This window comes from Bufo gargarizans, chromosome 1 (genome assembly GCF_014858855.1).
Source record: "Bufo gargarizans isolate SCDJY-AF-19 chromosome 1, ASM1485885v1, whole genome shotgun sequence".
In the NCBI taxonomy this organism is placed as follows: domain Eukaryota; kingdom Metazoa; phylum Chordata; class Amphibia; order Anura; family Bufonidae; genus Bufo; species Bufo gargarizans.
Genome location: NC_058080.1, coordinates 227649660 through 227665815, shown reverse-complemented (window position 1 = coordinate 227665815; position 16156 = coordinate 227649660).

Below are 16156 nucleotides of genomic sequence, written 5' to 3'. Positions count from 1 at the left end.
GCCTCATGGGGGCCCACTGGGATTTATCGCCCAAGGGCCCACATGAACCTGGAGCCGGCCCTGACAAAGGTTAACCCTTTATTTGATCCAAACTACCGACCTCAGTTAAAAGCAGAGCCTGGGTTAACCATCTTTGATGACCAAGGAGGAGTGGATACTTATTTGTGAATAGGCCTGCTCACTTAATCCAATTTTCCATGACTTTTCCAGTTTGGGATTTCCATTGTTGCTACAATGTTTAGTTGCTGCCAGTTCACCACGGCTAGTGACAGTTTCCTAAAGTCACTGTTTTTATCCAAATGCCACATTGTGCCTGTTTCAGGATTCCCTAGTGAAGCAACAAGTACTATCCATCACCGTTGTGCCTGTTTGTTTTTACACATTTTTCCCTTTTAACACCTTTTTCAGGTTGATTAAGCATTTTTGCAATGGACCATGTTTTTATAATGTTTTAAGCCAAATGCCCAGAAAGACATTTTCTGTGATTATTGCACTAAACTATTTCTTAAAAAGTTTTATATGCTATAATATTATATTTGCACTTTGATATATACCAATGCTAATTGGGACTTCTTGTTACTTGCCATGGACTTTATTGCTCTTACTGATGATCATCGCTCATATTTCCCCGTCAAGCACTGAAAAGAGTCAATGCCCATTCTTCACCCAAACTACTACTGATATATATTATATGTATCTATGATATATGACGTATTTGCTTAAAATGTATTTGTATTACATTGCAGAGTCCATATTTATATTTGCTCTTTTTGGAGGTGAATTGTATATGGCGTATGTATTGGTGTTTTTCAGATGACCGTCTTCCTGTTACTGGATGTGTCGGGGGCGACACATGTTATACTACGGGGGTATGCAGTGTCCCACAGCAATTTTCCATCCATTATGCAGTGTCCCACTCAAGTAACCATGCACCCCACAAATGTACTTATATAATGTATTAATGTCATGTGATATGCCTGTATTTTGTATTTTATCTCCCATCATATTCTCCATGTCACAATGTGATTTTACATGCAAATATCCTTTACACAGGCCTAGTCAGGGTGCACTACACTTGTTTCTCCACAAGATGGAGCAGTGTCAGTGTGTATATATATATAGCTTAGCTCAGACCTAAGTGAGGCTTTTTTATCTCCTCCTGGCTTTTTTATCTCCTCCTCTGTAGCTGGTTCCTCATTCTCCTCCACACTGACAGGGGGGGTGCTTTAGCTGCTCATATCTCTGGTTTGGAACCAGCTAGATATATGGGCCTTGTATTGTCTGAAAGCTGACATTTCAAGCTTCCAAGTATTGGGGGTGATGGAAAAGTAGGAAACTAAGATGTCTTTTTGTCAAACTCTGTCAAACAAGTGATGGCTGCAAGAAATCATCATGATGGTCTGGTCTGAATGGAGAAGATGAGGAAAGAGAACGTCTACATCAGAGGAGACATCACCGCATGTAAGATGTATGTGGTGCTGTATTACTCTGTATGTTCTTAAGCACTGTATGTAATGTTTTCCAAGTATGTATTTAACAGTAGGGTGGCTGGAAGTGAGGGGTTTGATTGAGAATTTGGCATGGGAGGGAACATTTTTCAATTTTCACCTCAGGAAGCAGAAAGGCTAGGCGCACACCTGCCACTTGCCAAATAGCACTGGGGGAAGCAGGGCCCAAGTTGAACTCTTGCACCAGGGCCCATGAGCCTTTAGCCTGGGAATAAACAATGGTCAGTGAGAGAAAGAGGGGTGCATGATGAGCAGCAAATGTGAAGCATAAAAGGCATAAAAGGCAGAAGCCATCAATCTTAAAATAAGGGCAGCCGCCTGTGTGAGAAATGGTTGGTGTGGGAGCTGTCTTTAGTTAGTGATGGGAGGTTTCACAGTAGTCACATGGAGGGCTGTGGGATATTTGGTAATTTTGTGCTACAAGTAGTGTGTGAATTATGTTAGTTTTGTGTGGGTATATGTAATGCTTATGTAGTGTGGTCTGACTAGTGAGGGTGTAATCAAGCAACCAAGCAGTGAGTGTTGTACACTACTATTTTTCAGTTATGGAAGTAGAAGGTGATACTGTATGTGAGCTGGTGGGGTTTGGGCACCAGGTCTGCTTTTAAGTTCCAGTCTATACACTGTGACTGACAGGCATTATACTTTGCAATTATTGCTGCATATTATAAAATGGTGAAGTCCACTATTCGGGCTAAAAAGATATAGGGGGTCATTTATTAACAGATATATGCCACTTTTTGGAATATATCTGTCACAGACTGCGTCGCAAAGGTTATTACCACAATCTGCGACTTTTCCCCACTCACGCCAGGTCTAAAAAAATGCAGTCCCTGAGCACAAACTGGAGTGGCGGCATTGGAAATGGTGGGGAATTAAAGGGGTTGTGCAGGCAATATATATAGGACATCAATATCTGATCAGTGGGTGTCCGACACCCATCACCGGTGGCCATCAGTTGTTTGAAGAGGGGGTAGCCGTCCATGTTAGCAGTGATTCCTCTTCATTAAACTGCAAACCTTCTCCCCTATAGCGGTGGCATAGTGTAATTACAAGTACTCGCACCATTTAAGTGAATGGAGTGAGTACTTGTAATTACACTCGCTTCCAAGATGACTGACAGCATAATGAACAGGAAGCAGTGCTTGCATCGAGTTGTTCCTCCTTTTCAAACAGCTGATCGCCAGGGGTGCGGTAGTCAGACCCATACCGATCAGATATTGTTGACCTATCCTGAAGATAGGTGATCAATACATAAGTGGTGAGTGTATGTTCTTTAATTATTTTCTCACATTTAGAGGCTTAGGGGAGATTTTCTAATACACTGGACAATGCCCTTAATACATTATTTATCCCCCATGCTGAAAGTTGTGAAAAAAACAAAAAAAGAATGCCAGGATAGTTGTTTTTGTTTTTCCCAGTTTCTAAAACCCGGAATGAAAAGTAATCAAAAAGTTGTATGAACAAGTTCCAACTACAACTATAAGATAAAAAAAAACTAGTAGAGTAGAGAATGTATTATGAAGATTACTGGTCTTTATTAGATATACAGCTGTTGTGATGTTTCAGCCTTTTTTAAACTGATGCAGCTGGTAACTGTAGGTATAAGAAAAGATATATGCAGTAGTGATGCTCAGTGGTAATGATGTACATCACCACAAAATAGATATGAGCCTCATATCTATTTTGAAAAAAAAAGTTAATGGACGATTTCATTACGAGTAGATATGAGAGAAATAATTGTTCCTGAAATTAATCCTGAATCTTCCAAAAATTTGTGTCAAATTAAATTCAGAATTTTTGTCAATTTAAGGCCTCATGCACATGACCGTTCCGGTTTTTGCGGTCCGCAAACAGCGGATTCACAAAAAACGGAAGCCGCCCATGTGCCTTCCGCAATTTGCAGAACGGAAACGGGCGGCCCATTGTAGAAATGCTTATTTTTGTCCACAAAACGGACAAGAATAGGACATGCTATATTTTTTTTGCGGGGCCACGGAACGGAGCAAAGGATGCGGACAGCACATGGAATGCTGTCCGCATCTTTTGAGGCCCCATTGAGGTGAATGGGTCCGCACCCGAGCCGCAAAAACTGCGGCTCGGATGCAGACCCGAAAAACGGTTGTGTGCATGAGGCCTTATTAGGATGAATTTCTCAAAATGGCATCAGTCATTTTTCAGATCAGAAGACATGAAAAGGAGAATCACATGACCAGGGCTGTCTTTAATATTGAATTTAAATATGGATCCCGCCTTCCCACACCCTAGCTTGCAATCACGCCCTCCACCACAACACACACACACACAAAAAAAAACACACCTTGTAGAGTAGTAAACTTTAATAATGAAAAGGCAGTGTTTACATTAAAAAGCTTGCAGAGACATGCTATAGACACCAGAACTACTACATTTAGCTGTTGTGCCCCCAGTAAATGCCCCATAGTGCTCCTCTCCCCCTTCTTCCTAGTGCCCCCCATAATGTACCAGTATAAAATGCCCCATATATAGTGCCCCAGGAGATGCCCTCAGTGTCCCCCATAATTTGCAAGTATAAAATACCCAGGGCCGTCTTTAATATTGATTGGACCCTGGGCAAAAATTTACTTGGGCCCCCTGGATCCCGCCTTCCCACACCGTAGCAGGCAATCACACCCTCCACCACAACACACACACAAAAAAGCCACACATCTGGTACAGTACACTGTACAGTACAGTGAATGACTGTAAATACTTCCAATTCTGAAGACCAGGGCCCGGCTCATCCTAGCGTTACAATGCACCCCAGGACCCCACAGTATGCAGTTTAGCACCCTATAGTATACAGCAACCCATAGTATGCAGTATAGCACCCTATAGTATACAGCACCACACAGTATGCAGTATAGCACCCCACACTATACAGTACCCCACAGTATATAGTAGAGCAGTATAGCAGCCCACAGTATACAGTCATGTGAAAAAATTAGGACACCCTTTGAAAGCATGTGGTTTTTTGTAACATTTTTAATAAAAGGTTATTTCATCTCCGTTTCAACAATACAGAGAGATTAAAGTAATCCGACTAAACAAAGAAAACTGAAGAAAAGTCTTTTCAAGATCTTCTGTAAATGTCATTCTACAAAAATGCCTATTCTAACTGAGGAAAAAGATAGGACACCCTTGCCCCTAATAGCGAGTGTTACCTCCTTTGGCTGAAATAACTGCAGTGAGACGGTTCTTGTAGCCATCTACCAGTCTTCGACATCGGTCTGAGGAAATTTTACCCCACTCCTCAATGCAGAACTTTTTCAGCTGTGAGATGTTTGAGGGGTTTCTTGCACGTACAGCCCTTTTCAAGTCACCCCACAGCATCTCAATGGGATTCAAATCTGGACTTTGACTTGGCCATTCCAGGACTCTCCATTTCTTCTTTTTCAGCCAATCTTTGGTTGATTTACTAGTATGTTTTGGATCATTGTCATGTTGCATGGTCCAGTTCCGCTTCAGCTTTAATTTTCTAACTGATGGTCTCACATGTTCTTCAAGCACCTTCTGATACACAGTAGAATTCATCGTGGATTCTATGATGGTGAGCTGACCAGGTCCTGCTGCAGCAAAGCAGCCCCAAACCATGACACTTCCACCTCCATGCTTCACAGTTGGTATGAGGTTCTTTTCTTGGAATGCTGTGTTTGGTTTACGCCAAACATGTCCTCTGCTGTTGTGTCCAAATAATTCAATTTTGGACTCATCTGTCCAAAGAACATTATTCCAGAAGTCCTAGTCTTTGTCAACTTTATCTCTGGCAAATGTCAGTCTGGCCTCGATGTTTCTCTTGGAAAGCAAAGGTTTCCTCCTTGCACACCTCCCATGCAAGTTAAACTTGTACAGTCTCTTTCTGATTGTAGAGGCATGTACTTCTACATCAACAGTAGCCAGAGCCTGCTGTAGTTCTCGAGATGACACTTTAGGGTTTTTGGAGACCTCTTTTAGCATCTTGCGGTCTGCTCTTGGGGTGAACTTGCTGGGGCGACCAGTCCTGGGCATGTTGGCAGTTGTTTTGAAAGCCCTCCACTTGTAGACTATCTTCCGGACAGTGGAATGGCTGATTTCAAAATCTTTTGAGATCTTTTTAAATCCCTTCCCAGACTCATAGGCTGCTACAATCTTTTTTCTGAAGTCCTCTGACAGCTCTTTTGCTCTCACCATGGTGCTCACTCTCACTTCAACAGTCAGGAGCACACCAAACTAAATGTCTGAGGTTTAAATAGGGCAAGCCTCATTCAACATGCAGAGTAATGATCTACTAATTATGTGCACCTGGTGTGATATACCTGTGTGAGATCTGAGCCAATTTAAGAGGGAATACATGTGAGGGTGTCCTATCTTTTTCCTCAGTTAGAATAGGCATTTTTGTAGAATGACATTTACAGAAGATCTTGAAAAGACTTTTCTTCAGTTTTCTTTGTTTAGTTGGATTACTTTAATCTCTCTGTATTGTTGAAACGGAGATGAAATAACCTTTTATTAAAAATGTTACAAAAAACCACATGCTTTCAAAGGGTGTCCTAATTTTTTCACATGACTGTACAACACCTCACAGTATACAGTAGAGCAGTATAGCACCTCACCGTATACAGCACCCCAAACTATACACGATACAGCACCCCACACTATACAGTACAGCAGTATAGCACTCCACAATATACAGCACCCCACAGTATACAGCCCCCACAGTATACAGCCCCCCACAGTATACAGCCCCCCACAGTATACAGTACAGCAGTATAGCACTCCACAATATACAGCACCCACAGTATACAGTATACAGCTCCCCACACTATACAGTACAGCAGTATAGAACTCCACAATATGCAGCACCCACAGTATACAGTATACAGCCCCCCACAGTATACAGTACAGCAGTATAGCACTCCATAATATACAGCACCCACAGTATACAGTATACAGCCCCCCACAGTATACAGTATACAGCCCCCCACAGTATACAGGCCCCCACAGTATACAGCACCCCACTATACAGTAGTTTACAGTATATTAGCATAACAGCCCCTGTCACCTTTTTCTGATGTAATCTTCACAAAAAAATCTCCACAGTTAAGGCAAACTTCTACAGCAACACTCCTGGTAGAAAGGACCTTGATGACCTCATAGCCATGTGACCAGTAATATTGCTAGGTTACTGGTCACATGGTGATGATGTCATCTAAGGTCCTAGAGAATCACAGCTCTCACAGTACGCTGCCTGGAGTGCCAGCAGGCATGGCATGGCAGCACCCCCTGTATAGCTGACAGCCTGACACCCGGGGCAGTGGCTAGCAGGGCTCAATAAGGAGCTGCCTTGGGCCCCCCAGGAGCAACTGGGTCCGGGGCAGCTGCCCCTTTTGCCCCTTGTTAAAGACGGCCCTGAAAATACCCCATTCTTAGTGCCCCCCATAGATGAGCCCATAGTACTCCTCTCTCTCCTTCCCCATAGTACCCACCATAATGTGCCCCAGTATAAAATACCCCTATAGAGAGCCCCCATATAAAATACCCCTTCTTTGTGACCTCAGTAGATGCCCCCATAGTTCCCCCAATAATGTGCCAGTAAGAAGTGCCCCCATAGATGCCCCCATAGTTCCACCCAATAATGTGCCAGTAAAAAGTGCCACCAATAATGTGTCAGTAAGAAGTGTCCCCTTAGATGCCCCAACAGTGCCCCCCTAATAATGTGCCAGTAAGATGTGCCCCCATAGATGCTCCCCAATAATGTGCCAGTAAGAAGTGCCCTCATAGATGCCCTCATAATGCCACCCAATAATGTGCCAGAAAAAAGTAACACCAATAATGTGCCAGTAAGAAGTGCCCCCACAATGCTCCCCAATAATGTGCCAGTAAGATGTGCCCCCATAGATGCCCGCCAATAATGTGCCAGTAAAAAGTGCCCACATAGATGACCTCATAGTGCCACCAAATAATGTGCCAGTAAAAAGTGCCACCAATAATGTGCCAGTAAGAAGTGCCCCATAGATGCTCCCCAATCATGTGCCAGTAACACGTGCCCCCATAGATGCCCCAATCAAATGCCAGTAAATACCCCCTTAGATGCCCCCAATGATGTTTCAGTAACAAGTACCCCCATAGATGCCCCCAAATCATGTGCCAGTAACAAGTACCCCCATAGATGCCCCCCAATGATGTGTCCATAACAAGTGCCCCCATAGATGCCCCACAATCATGTGCCAGTAACAAGTGCCCCCACCATAGATGCCCCCCAATCATGTGCCAATAACAAGTGCCCCCATAGATGCCCCCAATAATGTGCTAGGAACAAATGCCCCTATAGATGCCCCCAATCCTGTACCAGTAACAAGTTCCCCCATAGATGCTCCCCAATCATGTGCCAGTAACAAATGCCCCCATAGATGCCCCTCAATCATGTATCAGTAACAGGTGCCCCCATAGATGCCCCCCAATAATGTGCCAGTAACAGGTGCCCAAATAGATGCCCCCCAATCATGTGCCAGTAGTAGTACAATGTAAAAAAAATAAGCACTTATACTTACCTCCATCAGGCTGGCAGCGAAGCGATGCAGACCTCTTCCGGCCTGTGTCCCACACTGTATGGCTCAGGCCTGCACCGGCCTCTGATAGGCTGCAGGCACTAGGCCTGCAGCCTATCAGAGGAAGGGGAAGGGAGACGCCTCTCCCTCCCCTGTCCTGCCGCAGCACTTCCATCTGTATCACTGTCCTGAGGACGGCGATACAAATGACTATGGAGATGAGCGCTTCCACAATGGAAGCGCTCATTTGCCTGTGCCCTGCTGCCACCCCCCACGTCACCAGTGGCCAGCAGTTCCTTGTTCTCCCGTTTTCTTTATTATTCCTAATAAATAAAATAAATGTTACGTTTTAAATTGACCTGAAACGGGAGTCTACTAATCTAGGAAACTAGGCTATTTGAAATTTATCAGTGGCCAGCAAGGCTCAAGAGGCAGCTGCCTTGGGGCCCCCAGGAGCAACTGGGCCCAGGACAGCTGCCCCTTTTGCCCTGCATTAATGACGGCCCTGCACATGACCCCAAGTGGTGTGTGTGTATGCACACTGGCAGGAATTTGCTGACAATAAGGGAACATTTTTGGACCATTTTTTATAAATGTAAATGTGCCAAATATCTCACTGTCACTTTAAGATTACAAATGCTGGCTTGGCATTAAAGAGCTTGAAATGAGTTATGATTATCATCTTAGGAGTTCCCATAATGTCATCCATGATTTCTCAGAGCAATTGAGCACTTTATTCGGACCCAAATCAAATTCCAATAGAATTTCAAGAAATTCACTCATCATTAGTCAATGAGTCAATATTAAGCAGCTTAAAAATTCAATTGTATCAAAATAGCTGTGAATGTATGTCCTATAATATTAGATTACTATTATTTAGAGACGAGCAAACTTCTTAAAATTAGTTTTTTGTCCGATTCATTGAATAAAAATAAAAAATGATTTGTGGCCAAATGATTTCAAAATACAAATCAAAAGTGCTCTAACTGGTCTGAAAATTGCTATACAACACTCAGAGGTCTTTTAGGGCTAAGACTTATATTTTGTCAATCCCTTTTTTTTTTATGTTTTTATGTGAATTCTTGCTTCACACTACCTCCCCATAGCTTCATGGGTTCAGGGAACAGGGTATGTGCCACAGTCATTTAGGAAAAAAAACTGACAACTGGGCAGAAGAGTATGAATATCATACAGCAGAATTCAATTTTGTTGAAGGTGCGGAACGGCGCCACATTTCCAAAATGAGGAGATGATTTTTACAGACGCCTGATTAGCAAAAGTCTAACTAATGGCATACAGAAGAATGAAATTTTGTTGAAGGCATGGAACTGCAACACTATGGACACCTGGCCCAAAGTCCGATGGATGGCATGAAAGAAAAGAATGACATTTTAGAGAAGAATTCAATTTTGTTGAAGGCAAGGAACTGCACCACTACAGACAAAAAACTGTGACTGATGGCAAAGAGAAGAATTGAATTTTAGAGAAGAATATCATTTTGGTGAAGTTGCGGAACTGCGCCTCAATTACCACAACTGAGTGGTACAGCAGCAACTGCACAGCCAGCAACTTGGCCAGGTGGGAGTTCAGCTGGCTTACAACTGGAATGCTGAGCACATAGAGTTGTTTTCTGGCCACACATTCCATTATATTGATGACTGACGACAAAGCAGAGGAGGAGGATTCTGCAAGTATCTGAGGCGGACGATGACAAGACACCATACTGATTCTGGATGTGGCCTGGCTGCCACAAAAAACAGGACAGACTAATTCCAATTGCTGGCCAGTTAGATTTTCCCACTGGATCTGTAATGTCACCTCATTTGTGTGGAACTGCACAACTTTTTAAATTATAATAAGACCATTCTTACAGACAGCAGACCAGAAGTAGTAATACTATAGAACAGTATTAAATATGGGTGAAGGCGCTGAACTGCAAAACATTTACCAGAACTGAGTGGTACAGCAGTAAACGAAACAGCAGCAGCTTGGGCAGATAGGAGTTCAGCTTGTGCACCGTCCCACTAGCTTATGTGGGAACTGTAAAGGCTTTTTGTCACGTTCTGTAAATTCATGCTCCATTGTACTACTGTGTGAATTCCCTTTTTACCAGGCTGTCAGGTGCACTACATACATCCACCATTAGATGGGGGTAGCACCACAGTATATACAGTGCAGTTCAGGCCTAGGTGGGAGGTTTTGAGTTGGAAGTTTAGAAGGAGATGGACTCAGGAGCTAAGGGGGAAGGAGAGGTCCCCTCTCCTCTCAGATCTCTCTGGAGCTTCACAGCCCAGAGGAGTCATCGCACACCTCAGTATCAAAGCCAGGAAGACAGGCAGAGGAAAGTCTACCTTCTACCATTCACTCTCCAGGAGTAGCGAGTGAATTCTGGTCAACTTTATTGTTGGATAAAGACAAAGGAAGGACAAAGCCTAATAGGTGGGCCGAACACCTGGGTCCGCAACCAGTGTCTGCGTTCACACCACTGCCTCCTCTTCCCCTGTGTTATGTGCTGGTCAATCCCCTGTCCAAGACGCAGGCCCGGATGCCTCCCGCCATGCACCTGGACCTTCGCAAGCAGCATCAGCTAGCACAACCACTTCTGAGTCCCAGCGCAGTGTACAGATGTCTATACCCGAGACCTTTAAACGAAAGCGCTAATACCCAGCTACTCACCCACAGACCATAGCACTAAATGCGCACCTTTCCAAATTTCTGGCCCTGGAAATGTTACCATTTAGGCTTGTGGACACTGAGGCTTTCCGCAGCCTGATGGCGGCGGCTGTCCCGCGGTACTCTGTCCCCAGCCGCCAATATTTTTCACGGTGTGAAGTCCCAGCCTTACACCAGCATGTGTCCCATAAGATCACCCGTGCCCTGACCAACACAGTTATTGGGAAGGTCCACTTAACGACTGACACATGGACAAGTGCTTTTGGCAAGGGACACTACACTTCCCTAACGGCACACTAGGTGAACGTTGTGGAGGCTGGGAGCGAGTCGTACCCTGGGATGCCACAGGGGCTACCGACTTAAAGGATTGCGGGCCCTACTTCCATCAGCATTTCCGCCGCCATCTACATTAGCAGTTGCCACCCCCCTTCTCCTCCTACGCCTCCTTCTCCACTTCCACCTCTGAATTATCATCTTGCAGCACCAGTCAGCCATCAGTCATTAGCTGGAAGCAGTGTAGCACTGCAGTGGGGAAGCGGCAACAGGCCGTGCTTAAACTGATCTGCTTAGGTGACAAACAGCACACTGCCACAGATCTGTGGAAGAGGATAAGGGACCAGACTGAACTATGGCTCTCACCACTCAACCTACAACCAGGCATGGTTGTGTCTGAGTGATTATGGCCGTACCTTGGTGGCGGCTTTGGAGCTCGACAAGCTTACACACATACCATGCCTAGCCCACTTGTTCAACCTAGTGGTTCAGTGGTTTCTGAAAACCTACCCCAATTTGCCCGAGCTACTGGTGAAGGTGCGGTGCGTGTGTGCCTATTTCCGCAAGTCATCAACAGCTTCCGCTGGTCTGGCAACGCTGCAGCATCGCTTGCAATTGCCAGCTCACTGACTGTGAATGTTCCACATGTTGGCCAGGCTTTGTGAGCAGCAGAGGGCACTAGTGTAATACCAGCTGCAACATGGTCGTCGCCTTTCCAGTCAGCTTCTGCTTTTCACAAGTGACGAGTGTCTGACCTCTGTGAGGTTTTACGCAACTTTGAGGAACCAACACAGATGGTGAGCGGTGATAATGCTATTATCAGCGTAACCATTCCACTTCTGTGTCTACTCAAACGCTTGCTGCTCACAATTAAGGCGGACGCTTTGCATGTGGAAGAGGTGGAAATGGGGGAAGAAAGTACACAGGGTGATAGCCAGTCTTCTCAGCGCGAATTGGATGATGATGAGGAGGAGCAGGAGACAGTTGCTTCCTCTACAGAGGGTAGTAACCATGGAAGTTTTATTCCATCTGTTCAGCGCGGTTGGGTAGAAGAGGAGGAAGACGATGAGGAGATTGAGACTAATCCTCCTGATGAGGACAGTAAAGTCTTGTCTGTTAGGACTCTGGCACACATGGCTGACTTTATGTTAGGCTGCCTTTCCCATGACCCTCGCGTTGTTCACATTTTGGCCAACACCGATTACTGGTTGTTCACCCTTCTCGACCCCCGCTACAAAAGGAACTTCTTATCTCTCATTCCTGGGATGGAAAGGATGAGCAAAATGGTGCAATACCAGAAGGTCCTTGTGGAAAAATTGCTCCAAAGGTTTCCAGCTGAGAACATTGGCTGCAGAGTACCTAGTTCCTTGGCCAACCAAGGAGGGGAGATGATGGAAACACACAGCAGTTCCAACAGAGGCAGGGCAACACTCTCCACGGCCTGGGACAGTTTTATGACACCCCGGCAGCACCCTTAACCTGATGCGTGGCCTGGTGTCACAAGGAGGGAAAATTTTTTGAAGATGTTCAAGGAGTACATAGCAGACCATGTCAGCATCCTCAGTGATCCCTGTGTGCCTTACAACTATTGGGTGTCCAAGCTGGACACATGGCACGAACTGGTGCTCTATGCCTTGGAGGTGCTGGCCTGCCCCGCCGCCAGCGTCTTGTCACAGCGTGTATTTAGTGCTGCTGGGGGCATAAAACTGATAAGCGCATCTGCCTGTCAACTAAAAATGCTGACCGGTTGACTCTTATAAAAATGAACAAGGCCTGGATTGCCCCTGACTTCTCTACTCCACCAGAGGAAAGCGGCTGAACATAAAGGCACTCTAAATGTGGCTTTTATGGTGTATTCCATGCATCCCTTCCACCACTAAAAAGGGTATATGGTTCAAGCTCCCTTTTCTTGTCCTCCTCCCTCATATCAACATGCTTATTAGGCTGCCCTCGCTCCTAATGTTTTAGAGGGTAAGATCAGCAGCGGGCCCTCACCCATAATGTTTTTGAGGGTCACCAGCAGGCCCTCAACCATAATGTTTTAGATGGTCAGCTCGGCAGCAGACCCTCGACCACGACATTTTTTTGATGGTCAGCAGGTCCTCACCCCTAAAGATTTAGATGGTCAGCTCAGCAGCGGGCCCTCACCCATAATGTTTTAGATGGTCCGATCAGCAGCAGGCCCTTGCTTCTAATGTTTTTGAGGGTCACCAGCAGGCCATCAATCATAATTTTGGCAGCACTTGCACTTTATATACAAGTAAATATACAGGAAAGAATGTTTCCTAACAATTGTTCCTCTAAAATTGATTTTATCTTCGGTTTGGTACGTATTATTGTCAGTCTGTAAAAGTGGCATACTACTCGGACAACATAGTTCCAAGCAGCGACCTGGGAGTCCAAGATGCATCCAGACATCTTCCCCATGCTGTTTCTGAACCATTTCAGTGGTGTTTCCATCAATTTCTGACCTTTTACTATGAACCAGACACCCTTCCCTCTTCAGAGCAGGGGGTGCCTGGTTTAATGCTCGGGTTCTCTCATTGACTTCCATTGTGTTCGGATGTTTTTTAGAGCACCTAAGGATCCCGAGGTATTCTACTCGAGCACCCAAGCATTTTGGTGCTCGACCAACACTAAACCTTTCCTTTCTACAAACACACTGCTCACTGGTATTGGCAATTACTAATGCAGGTTTTGCAGTAAAACGTGTTCACTAACATACTAATGGGGTTATTGCAGTGAAATGCCTTTGCAAGTTTGCTGTAACTGAATGCTATCTTGCAGTAATGCAATGTATTTAATAACACAAGTATAGTAGTCGTGTTATTGCAGTAAAATGCCTTTGCTACTTTTCAGTAACTGAACGCTATTTTGTAATAATACAATGCATTAAATAACACAGGTATACTAACGGCATAGCTGAACAGTATCTTACAACTTTGTATCTTGCAGTATCTTACAACTTTGCTGCAGCTGTAAAACATGGGTATATTTATGCCCTTCAGTGTGCTGAAATGCCCAATTAAAACAATAAATTGCAAATGTTCAGCAATTGCAGCAGAATGTATGCTATTAGGGTGCTGGCAATAAGCCTATGAACTGTATAAACTTGAGATTTTAAGTTTTACAAAAAAAAGCCTGGCTATGCCAACTAACTGAGAAACAACACACAACTCAGACTGACCAGTCTCACTCTCTATGCTAAGCTTTCTCTGACGAAATACTAAAATCTACCCATTTACATCTTACTGTTCTGTCCCTATAGTGTGTCCCAAGTATACCTTGATTACTGGCTTGTGTCAGCTTTGGGTTGCTTTTTGGCAGACACCGCCACAACACATGCTCTCAGGTCACAAGTGAAACACAGAATGGTGTTCAATTGCTTTCTCAGTAGCAAGAAATGCCATAATTCTGCCCCTGATTGGCTGATCAGCCTCTAAGCCAATCAGGTTAAGCCCTCCCCACTCCCTCCCATGGTAATATGATCCTTCATCTTCTTCCTTCTAGTTGTTTTCTCAGCCACCTTTCACAGTAAAATGGCACTGGAACAATTTTTGCACAAATCATCCAAAGGAAATTGGATTTGTGTGCAGGCAAATGATGTGAAATTTGTAACAAATCAGAATAATTTAATACTGATTCACTCATCTCTACTACTATTCAATGATAACAAGAGACAGGAGTATGAAAAGGTCTCATTCTTGGCAGTCAATGCAGTATAACATGGAACCATAGCTAAAGTAGATGTCCACCAATATTATAAAATTTTGGATCCAACATGTGCTATATCACAGCTAGTGTATTGACGCTAAAAGAAAACAAAAAAAAATTTATTGGGCATATATAGATTTGAAAAAGCGCGTTAGCAAAACGGACGTCGGGCCGTTCCTCCAGCCAGGTTTGGTATTTTTTTTATATGTTCATGCTTGTCACTGTTGTCTGTGTTTTTTACCAGCATTACAGTGTTCCACCTGTACGCTGGCTGACCATATTTTTCATGCTCAATCTTGTATATGCCATTTATTGGCGCAAACACATATTTGCATGTAGGGCTACACTCAGCACATTTACCTTCTTCTGGTGTATCACAAGTACAGCAGTGACTTTTTGCAATACTACTTTTGCATTATCCCTGGTTCTGGAGGCTTTTATCCACACTTCTCTGCATTTCTTGATTTTTACATGTATGTCATCATATTTGTTCACTAAAGAATCATGTAGTAACTATCCACGGGTTTCTTTCGCTATTTATAGAAGTTAATTTTTACTCTATACATACTGTGGTTCTATTCTGCTATTAAAAAAAACACCCATTTTGGGCAAAAAACTAAATTTTGCAGCCTTTGCTGCATATGTCATTGTGAGATACACCCTTTACATACTGTGGTTCTATTCTGCTAATAAAAAATCACCCATTTTGGGCAAAAAAATGAATTTTGCAGCCTTTGCTGCATATGTCATTGTGAGATACACCCTTTACATACTGTGGTTCTATTCTGCTAATAAAAAATTACCCATTTTGGGCAAAAAAATGAATTTTGCAGCCTTTGCTGCATATGTCATTGAGAGTTACACCCTTTAGATACTGTGGTTCTATTCTGCTAATAAAAAAACACCCATTTTGGGCAAAAAACTGAATTTTGCAGCCTTTGCTGCATATGTCATTGTGAGATACACCCTTTACATACCGTGGTTCTATTCTGCTATTAATAAAACACCCATTTTGGGCAAAAATCTTTAATTGGGGCTTAATCTGCATCTGTACGTGTGAGATACACTCTTTACATACTGTGGTTCTATTCTGCTATTAAAAAAACACCCATTTTGGGCAAAAACCTTAATTTGGCAGCCTTTGCTGCATATGTCATTGTGAGATACACCCTTTAGACACTGTGGTTTATTGGCGCAAACACATATTTGCATGTAGGGCTACACTCAGCACATTTTCCTTCTTCTGGTGTATCACACATACAGCAGTGACTTTTTTAATACTACTTTTGCATTATCCCTGGTTATGGAGGCTTTTATCCACACTTCTCTGCATTTCTTGATTTTTATCATGTATGTCATCATATTTGTTCACTAAAGAATCATGTAGTAACTATCCGCGGGTTTGTTTTGCTATTTATAGGAGTTTATTTTTACTCTTTACAT